The sequence below is a fragment of the Haliotis asinina genome, chromosome 12 (genome assembly GCF_037392515.1).
Source record: "Haliotis asinina isolate JCU_RB_2024 chromosome 12, JCU_Hal_asi_v2, whole genome shotgun sequence".
In the NCBI taxonomy this organism is placed as follows: Eukaryota; Metazoa; Mollusca; class Gastropoda; order Lepetellida; family Haliotidae; genus Haliotis; species Haliotis asinina.
Window position 1 is genome coordinate 56108396 of NC_090291.1, and position 7895 is coordinate 56116290.

A 7895-nucleotide genomic window follows, 5' to 3' on the forward strand; every position below is an offset into this window, starting at 1 on the left:
TATCTGTCAACTGTGCTATTTGTACCCCTATTGATGCAACAACTCGCTCCATACGTTTTGAGAAATACAACATGTCAGATACTGACATGTATTAATCTCAAGCTGGTTCGATCTTCTTATTAGAACCGGTAAAATTACTTTTCTCCTGAGATATTCTAGTCGGTTTTACTGTCATGTGATGACAGGTTTTTATAACACGTATATATGGAGAATTCTAAACTTGTCTTAGTCGCGATATCGCTGAAATATTGCCGATATGACTTCAACTTTTAACTCACTCACTCACTTATAAGAGGTCCGACAAGAGTTATCCTTCTAAGAAAGACCGTGAGATTGAAGAGCACTGAACCTTTAAACATCTCTCTCTCGTTTGTGAGTTTACCCATGAACTCTGTAGAGTTTCATTTTTCAATATGCAATGGTCACGCCTCCTCACTTGGCATTCCTGCCCACCTGAATGAACTAATGCCATTACGACTTGCCTGAGTTGTTAACAATAAACCGCAGGAACAGTGCACACAACGGCTGTAACAGGTTTACTGCGTACCTTCAGCTTACTTGGAAACTGACCACAATACGGACGAGACAATTTGTGTCAGTAAGTGATAAGGGTTTAAGGTCGCTTTTGACAGAATTTCCGGCTGTTTTTTGGTCAGAAGCTTTGTTTTAGGTCTGAAGTATCGCATCTTCTCATACCTGATATTTGTGATATGTGTCATTGTAATGGTGATGGTGAAATATAGTTGATTCAGGTACAGATACACCATGCATGAAGAAGAACATAAGTGCAGAGAAAATATTTCAGAACAGTGTCTAACACCTGTGTCAAGCTACATGCTTCTCGTTTCCTTAACACCTTTAAATAACTATTGAAGATCTTTCACACTTGATTTTTGAAATTGGTGCTACAAGACTGTCTGTTTTTTTTAAACAATAATGCAATGAATATTCAAATGTAAAAGAAATCATTTGCACTTTGTACTTAAAATGTGTATGAATTTACTCTTGATCTGGATGGAATGGTGCCGATGTGACCTAAAGACCAACTCAACTCACTCCATGGCGTGCTGCCTTATTAACGTATCGAAATGAATCGACTAAACTTTCACTTCGAACCCAGCATGTTTGGGGTTTTTTCATGCTCGAGAGCTTTCCGGGAAGTACGTTGTTAGGTGTGTGTTCCCGAACCGTTCGCATGTACGCAGACTGGAGCCTACTATCCTGTCTGGCTAAGTGTGAACACTGAACAACCGATGATGTCTTGTCATTGAAGACATTGACCGTCACATTTTTGGTTTCACCTTGCAGCCCTACCTCTGCAGCAACGTCTGCATTGATACATGACCTTGTGCTTGTGTCACCAAGTAACGTATTTATTGTGACTTTTCAGTACCAGTGTCATAGTATCACTGGTACTGTTCCATGCTTTATGAGTGACTGTTTCGAAGCTGACGATACTTGACGATTGTTTGAACACAATAGGTAGTTTATAGACTTTAAAAAATACAAATCAGTTATGCGTTTCTTTTTTTTTTTGATATTATACATAAACACCTCAGGTAGATTTGTCACACATTAGTGACAACGGAATATGATAGGTCAGTACAATACACACCATCCCAGTAGGCGTTCATACATTCACAAAACAGCATACTGCTCTCAACTTTATGTAATGCAATCTATAACAGTCACGGAGCAGAAATACAGAAGTATATGAAAGGATAACATATTCTGAGTGAGTGAGTGAGTGAGTTAATATTTAACGTCACATCGGCAATATTTCAGCCATATCGTGACGAGAACAGATTGGAAATTTAAATGGGAAATGTACATACTATAAAAACATTGTCGTCAAAGGACAGTAAAACAACTAGAATATCACAGCTACGGATAAAACTAGTGTGGAACGGTAAAACTGATAGAACTATTTGGACAAGACAAGATAAAACACGGGCTATACACATCACCAGCAGCTGAAGGTAGATCACCATGCCAGGGTCCATGGGGACTTACAGTACCTTTGCTACCTGCATGGACCCTGGTTGGATTTACACCAGCGCTTCAGACAGTGGCGATGATAGAAAGATTTAGCCAGAATTTAAATCAACAAACACACTACGACTAAAAAGTATGGTTCAGCAAAATCGACTTTGAAAGTTTTTGGGACTTACGTACCCACTTGGGAAGACAATAATTTTACGCTACTTCAACCTCCCTCGAGGGCACAGCCACTAACGATCGCAGTTGCTAATTTACAATACCATGCATAAAAGATATATTATCTATGTACAAAACATATTCAGAATTTATGTAGCAATTCTATTTCCTTCAAAAATTCAATTATTAAATGATGATTAACGTTATAAAAAAAGATCCTTTACAGTTTTCTCATTGAAATATTTATCCCTTGTGATGGCAAAATCAACACAATCAAGCAGGACATGCTTAACAGTGATTCTCTCATTACAAGGGATAGAAAACGGAGGATCCTCACCTTTTAACAAGTGTTCGTGAGTATATCGCGTATGGCCAATGCGACATCGTCGTATAACAACCTCTTCAAATCGGGACCGACAACCCAAGTGGGTATAACCGATATAGGGCTTTATTCCATGTAATTTATTGATACCTACTTGGGTGTCCCACTTCTTTTGCATTAGATCACGGATATATGATCTTATGGCAGCCTTATAATCAGAATAGGGTATGAGAATCGGTGTCACAGATTTGTTGAGTGCTACCTTGGCAGCACGATCAGCAATTGTGTTACCGGAGATTCCAACATGGCTGGGTAACCAACAGAAGACGATGTCACATTGGAGAGTAGCAAGTTCATTATACAATTCAACAATGTCAGCTAAAAGTGGATGCTGAGAAGATACATTTTTAATAGCCTGGAGGCATGAAAGTGAGTCTGAATAAATGATATATTGTTTATATTTAGAGTGTTTTTAATATAGTTTAGGGCTGTTAATATGGCATGTGCTTGTGCTGTAAAAATGGAACTGCTATTTGGTAATCTAGAAGATATTGTTCTGGATCCAATGACAGTGGCACAAGCAACTGTGCCACCGTCCTTGGACCCATCTGTAAATAAGGATTTACATGTACTATACTTACTTTTTAATTGATTATATTCCTGTTTGTATTGTAAGTCATTAGTTTCTGATTTTTTATATTTACTTAATGTAAGGTCAACTTGTGGTCTAACCAGTTGCCAAGGGGGAGAAGAAAACAAGCGAGAAGGAGCTATATTATCCAGCTCAATGCCAGCAGCAGAAAGAAAAGGTTTAACTCTCAGTCCAACAGGCGGAACAAGAGAAGACATCTTATTGTACAAATCTCCATACGGGGGATTGAAGACACAGTTATATGCAGGATTGGACTTATTTGAATACAGTTTAGTGAGATACTGTAAAGATAATTTAATACGACGCTGGCCAAGAGAAGGTTCGTCTGCTTCAACGTATAGACTGTCAACAGGAGAAGTTCGGAATGATCCAAGACAAAGTCTTAGACCTTGGTGATGGATAGAATCAAGTATTTTGAGGTTACTTTTACAGGCTCCACCATAGACAATGGAGCCGTAATCCAGTTTAGATCTGATGAGTGACCTGTATAAATGTAGGAGGGTTGTTTGGTCTCCTCCCCACTTTGTATTTGAAACGACTTTCAACAAATCGAGCGCCTTCAGGCATTTGGTTTTTAGGTATTTAATATGTGGCAGAAAGGTTAAGTGTGAGTCAAAGATGAGACCAAGGAACTTAGCTTCCTTGACAACTTTGATGGGTGCACCATTTAAAAATAAGTCAGGGTCTTTATGAGGTTTGTATTTTCGGCAGAAGTGAATGCAGTTTGTTTTAGATTGAGAAAATTTAAACACGTTCTCAAGGCACCATTTATGAATTTTGTTGAGACAGATTTGTAACTGTCTGTCAATGGTTCGCATGTTTTTGCCACGACAAGAAATATTAAAGTCATCCACGAAAAGAGAACCATTGATTGAATCTGTTAAAACCTTTGAAAGACTATTTATTTTAATACTAAATAAAGTCACAGACAAAATACTGCCTTGTGGAACACCCTGGTCCTGTTGGTAATGATCAGAGAGGGTAGACCCCACTCGGACTTGAAACTGTCTGCCCGTTAAAAACTGTGATATGAAATGAGGCAAACGACCTCGTAAACCAAATTCATGTAAATCTTTTAAAATACCATGTTTTCATGTAGTATCATAAGCCTTTTCAAGGTCGAAAAATATAGATACAGCATGCTGGTTATTAACAATAGAGTTCTTAATGAAAGATTCCAATCGAACCAAATGGTCAATAGTGCTTCTGTTTTTACGGAAACCACACTGAATGTTATAAATCAGATTATTGGTCTCCAAATACCACACTAAACGATTATTTACCATTCGTTCCATAGGTTTGCAAACGCAGCTAGTTAATGATATAGGTCGATAATTAGATGCATCTGAATGGTCTTTACCTGGCTTAGGTATAGGAACCACAATAGCATTCCGCCAAGAGGGAGGGAATGTTCCTGAAGTCCAAATTTCATCAAATATGTCTAAAAGTACCTCAAGACATGAATCAGGCAAATGCTTCAAGAGCTGATAGTGAATATTATCAGCCCCTGTTGCTGTATCATGAGCTTGCACTAGAGCAGTTTGTAGTTCATGTAAAGAAAATACTTCGTTGTAGTCTTCACCATTGTCAGAGGTGAAATTAATGATTTTCTTTTCTTCTAACTTCTGGTACCTCTGGAATTCAGGAAGATAGTTTGATGATGACGAATGTTTAGCTAATGTTTCACCAAGTTTGTTTGCAATATCTGAAGCATCTTCCAAAATGTGATCTCCGTCTTTAAGGTGTTTAACGCTTGTTTTGGAACCCTTGCCCTTGATCCTTTGTACCATATTCCACACCTTTGATATAGGTGTGCGGGAGTTAATCTTGGAGACATAGGCTCTCCATGACTTCCGTTTATTTTGCTTGAATGTACGTCGAGTTTTAGCTCTGGTTACTCTAACATTATTCAAAGTATGTACAGTTGGATGTTTGCGAAAATATTTTCCCGCCTTCTTCCTGTTTTTCCTAACCTGTTTGCAATCGCCATCAACCAATGGCTTAAGAATGTGTGGATGTACAGAGGACTTAGGAATTGTTTCGGTAGCTATAGTATGCAGTGTATCTGAGTACACAGTGATGTGAATTTAGACCAGTTAGCCTTTGAAAAATTCCACCTTGATGAGGGTGGAACATCAGACGGGTTATTGACTGAGAGAAGTGTTGGGAAATGGTCACTTCCACATAAATCATCATGAACTGACCATGAAAATTCATTCAGAAGATCTGCATCTGTCAGTGTAACGTCCAAGGCAGAATAGCTACCTGTAGCAGGGTGTAAATATGTGTGTGTACCATCATTAAATATGCAGAGGCTGTTATCAGAAATAAAATCTTCTATTATTTTCCCCTTGGTATTGATAACATTACTTCCCCATAAAGGAGTATGTCCATTCAAATCCCCCATGAGTATGCAGGGATGAGGAAGCTGATCATACAGAGCTTGAAGGTCAGATTTCTGGAGGTTTGAAGATGGAGGGATATACAAAGAGCATAAAGTAAACACAGCAAAAATAACCTGGTTTCCGCAGTGCGGAAACCTGATGGAAAGTGGACTGAAACTTAAGTTTCCACCAAGAATCCAGTGAGTTTCCGTTCTTTTACACTGAGTTTCCGCAATGACGGAAACTGTCAATTACCCACTTTCTAAGGGTTTCCGCACGGTATCCGTTACCCATGCTCCAACAAGTTTCCGTTGAGTTTCAGTTAAGTTAGAGATCCATCAGGTTTCCGCAGGGTTTCAGTCACCAAGACTCCATCAGGTTTCCGCAGAGTTTCAGTTACCAAGACTCCATCAGGTTTCCGCAGAGTTTCTGTTGCCAGAAAACTTTCCACAGCATTTCATTTACTCGGGTTCACAGGAGTCATTCAATGTGTGTCATTGCATATAACATTCTTGTTACTCCTGGTTGACAAAGACAATATAAGGAGTTTGTGTACAATCATCACGTATGCATAAAGAAAAACAAAAGATACAATAAGATTCACTGTTTTATTTTCAGACAAATATGGATCAAACATATATCTAATAAATAATAAAAAGATATAGCACTAGATAACAGATCAATATTTGTCACTTATGACAAAAATATTTCTAAAAACATGCTATAACAGTTGCATCCCTTGACTCCTCCTGCACCTCCTCACGCTGACACAGAAAAACACACCCCAGTCAGTCAATGCTAAACATATAATAACACACACCATGCAATACAATACAACAATGAAATAAAATGCAATAAAGAACTTAGGTTACATTGAAAGTACAAAAAATGTATTTAAAGTAAACAAAGGTCTCTTGGAAAATAGATAAAAATTAAGATTGAATAAAATTGTATTAATTGAAATACAATCAGAATATCAAAACTATTAAAGTTTTACATTGAGAATAATTCAAATTTAATTGATCACAGATAAAATTACGTTCATGTGATCGATTAGCTATTTACTAGCCCACTTGGGCATCCTTGAGCGGATATCTCTGTCATTGTGGTTGGATGCCGCATCCTGGTCTTCATGTTGGCCTTAGCTTTGGTGGTGGCGTTGAAAATTGTGGCTGAGTCCAGTGCAGACATCTTGAGTTTAGATTCCCAGGTAAAGGGGTAAGAGAGCAATGAATTGGCATCTTCTTCATCACTCACAACTGGTGAAGTCATTTCCAAGGTAAGTATAGTTGAAACCCTTTCCTTTCGTCGATCTGGCCAGTCAATAGTTTTCAGGCTTTTCATGCGCAGTGCAATTTTCTGAAAATTAAACAAAAATCAATCAACAGATAAACCATAATGACAAGATGGATTGCAAATTATTAAAAAGGAAGTGTCGTGAAAAATTATTTACTTCATTAATCACCCCAACACAAGTTAAGCAGTTCATCACATTTAATGACATATCCTGTTTTCTTATGGACACACAATCTGTTGCTCTGAAGTGACATGAAGTCACTGAAGTGTAATAACATGTTTATATATCACCATTAACTGACTTGATTCTTATGTTATGATTTATGAAATTATGATCTGAATCGTGTGTTACATATCTTAAAAATGTAAAAAGCAATAATCCATAAACATTTTAAATGTATATTTCCGGAACTTAGAATCTGACACACATTGTAATGAGAAGAATTGTTACATGTTATTATTCGAATAGATATACTTACGGATTTCATTCTTTTTGCTTTTGTTTTTTTTTTGCTGCTGTTCTGTGTGACACTTTCTTTCCGGTTTCTTGTCTACTGAGATCATCACGCCTGTTCCGCCACACTCTACAAAGCGCTTCTGAAAATAAATGTTTAAAGTACTATACAGCATGTTTCACACATTTTAGTTCATCTGTTAGGCAAAGGTATTTGTATATGCCATGCTGGCTTGGTTACTGAAGTTAACATCCATAAATCTGTCTTTACACTATTATTTAAATCATTAACTATTTATAATGACAGGCAGGTGAGTGAAAATTACCTTCACAAGATCCTATTGACCATCCTTGGTCGTGATATAGTCACTTGTTTCTTTGACTACTATATTCATAGAGTCCTCGTCATCGGCTTTACTGAAATAAAAACAAATGTCATTTTTCTTGCACTTCATTCAATCATGCATTCAACACAATGTCTATTAAAATTAACGATCGTCAGTGAAAATTATACAACCAAGTAAACTGCAGATTTATAACTTTGAATACATATGTTGTTCTGAAAGTTTACCATTTTGTAGTTAAATGATTTAAAATAATTTCCAAAAAGGCTAACCATCCTTTGTGTTA

The 7895-nt window shown here is 37.3% G+C and overlaps 1 long non-coding RNA gene across 1 annotated transcript; it reads right to left on the reverse strand.

Annotated features, from left to right (window-relative positions):
• Window positions 1-6676: 6676 nt before the first annotated feature.
• LOC137257635 (uncharacterized) lies at window positions 6677-7679 on the reverse strand. The gene is made up of 3 exons (XR_010954599.1): window positions 7592-7679; window positions 7291-7408; window positions 6677-6874 (listed from the first exon to the last, which is right to left on the reverse strand). It is a non-coding gene; the product is annotated as an uncharacterized lncRNA (long non-coding RNA).
• Between the last annotated feature and the right edge of the window lie 216 nt (window positions 7680-7895).